This window comes from Lycium ferocissimum, chromosome 5 (assembly GCF_029784015.1).
Source record: "Lycium ferocissimum isolate CSIRO_LF1 chromosome 5, AGI_CSIRO_Lferr_CH_V1, whole genome shotgun sequence".
NCBI lineage: Eukaryota > Viridiplantae > Streptophyta > Magnoliopsida > Solanales > Solanaceae > Lycium > Lycium ferocissimum.
This window is the reverse complement of record NC_081346.1, coordinates 41,835,115-41,837,537: the sequence shown is the minus strand read 5'-3', so window position 1 is coordinate 41,837,537 and position 2,423 is coordinate 41,835,115. Positions and strand designations below refer to the sequence as shown.

Genomic DNA, 2,423 nt, shown 5'->3' with positions numbered 1-2,423 from the left:
CCGGATATCTTCAGAAGAAGATATACTAATGGTAAATAGTCTCCATCCTCCCGTAGTTTGTCCATTGACTGTTTTCCAAGATGATGGAATTTTTTTATTTTTTTTTAAACTGGTAACATTTTTTCCAAGATGATGGAAATTCCATATTGTTCTTTCGAATATGCGAATTGTGAAACTAGTATCATAACTTTACTGTAATTGACTCCATTGAACCATTACACTTCACTTTTCTTTATAAAATTTTAATCTGAGTTCGTTTTAGTATAGGGTCCTTAATAGATTTCATTAAAGAGTACCAAGAAGGTACAAAGTAGAAGATTTCCTTCTACATGTTGAAGGAATGCAAAAGAGCTAACATAGAGTTCATATCCGATACAATATTCTTCCTACACCATAGGTATAGACTTTTCAAACATCTAGATTTAACATGTAGTATGTTTTGCCCTGCTATCATTAAAACATCTGTTATTCCTTCTCTTCCAAACATTCCAGCAAATGCAAGTCGGGACTGCCTTCCAATATAATCTGTTGTTCCCAGAGGATTACTGGTCATCCGAGCTACTTTGAGGAAGTTTATGCAACCTGGCATAACCCATTTGACTCCAAAAGTTGCTAGAAACATGGCCTAGAGTTACCTGGTGAAAGTACAATGGAGCAATATGTGATTTACTGATTCATAATGTTTATTTATTTTTTATTTTTTTCACATAGGCCGCATTGCTGCATTTAGTAATACCTCTTTTCTGCAGACTGTCAAACAAGCCTCATGAATGACAATGCAAGTGAAGCAAGCAGCTTTAGGGGGTGCGATTGTCTTCCAGATTATTCTCCACGGCCAACTATGACAGTTTCCTCCCATTCTCCACAAAAGGTTGTTATAGGCTTATAGCATGTCTTAACTGTAAACCTGCCATCCTTTCTAAATTTGCACCTCAATGTGTCAGTCTCCTGATCATCAATGGATACTGCTTCCAGTTTCTGAACGTGTTAATACCTTCAATTACCCAGTCATATAAATTTCTTCTCAAGTAAAGATTCCATCCCCAAGTGGAGTAGCAATCTGCCACAGTACAACTCTTGTTGATACAAACATCAGAAATGTCAGGAAATTGTTCCTTTAGAGGGGATCATCAAGCCATCTGTCAGTCCACATCTTCACGCTTTCCACTACTAACCTTCAACCTGACACTATCAAAGAATTCATCTTAGAGGTTCCTATATGCTTCCAGACAGCTAAGCCAGATGCTCCCTTGACACTGTTGGTGCACCATACCTCACTTTTGCCATATTTAACATAAATAACATTCTTCCAACAGTCATCACTGCTATCATTGTACCTTTAATGTCATTTTAATAACAAACTTTTATTTTGCAATTCAAATTCTTCACTCGCAAACCTCCAACTTTTTAATTCCTTGTTATGATTCCCCAATTCACCAAATGGAATTTCCCTTTGTCTTGGTTACCATCCCACGGAAAGTTTCTTCTTAACCTATCAAGTTGTTTTGCCACCTTCACTAGCACTGGGAATAGGGACATCATACGGGTGGGGATTCCATCCAATACACTATTTGTTAGCGTCACCACTGAAAGAGATGTACTATTTTTTCCAAGCTGCCAGCTTCCTTTCGGTTTTTTCAGTTACCCCTTGCCAACCATTAACATCTTTCCTTCTTGCCCCAAAGGCATACCAAGTTATGCGGCAGGGAAAACCTCAATCTTGCAACATAAAATTTCAGCCAGATTATGAATTATGTGATCAGCATCTACGGAGAAGATACTGCTTTTTGCCAAATTTACATGTAGGCTAGATATGGCCTTGAAAGCTAAGAGGATTGCTTTCTCAAGTATAAGAGTTGCTCTGTCTGTACCACACGGAACAAGGGTATCATCTGCATAAAAAATGCGAGACACTTCCACTTTGTTTCCATTCCTCTCTTGTACATGAAATCCTTCAATCCACTTAAAATATGCAGCCCTCTTAAGCATCAGACTCATAACCTCCATTGCAAGTATAAACAGATAGGGTGAGAGAGGACTGCCTGCCGCAAACCTTTACCTTCAGGTGAGCCATTAATAATGATGGATATTCTGACAGTAGTGACGCAGTACCTGATCTATTGAGAGGTATTAAGTTTTTTATCATCCTGGCGTTTGAGCCATTTTTCCGCAAGAAATCGCCTACAGTATCATCACCTCAATAGAATTTAACCACATGGATTGGTGTGGTTCCTCTACGCGTAGGACATGAGAATATCGAATCATGAACCAAGAAAAGCATATTGGCTAGTGATTATGAGACCTCAATTCTTGACTGGAGGGGACACCAAAGGCCTTTGCCCTTCCATTCCTTGGATAGATAGAGATGGACGGCAAAACTTTTTGATTATGTCATGTTGTCAAAGAGTTGAACAATGATTTTT

The 2,423-nt window shown here is 38.5% G+C and overlaps 1 long non-coding RNA gene across 1 annotated transcript; it reads left to right on the top strand.

Moving 5' to 3' along the window:
* The first annotated feature begins 223 nt into the window (after window positions 1-223).
* LOC132056812 (uncharacterized) lies at window positions 224-2,195 on the top strand. Its single transcript, XR_009414958.1, has 3 exons — window positions 224-397; window positions 493-661; window positions 750-2,195. It is a non-coding gene; the product is annotated as an uncharacterized LOC132056812 (long non-coding RNA).
* The last annotated feature ends 228 nt before the right edge of the window (window positions 2,196-2,423 follow it).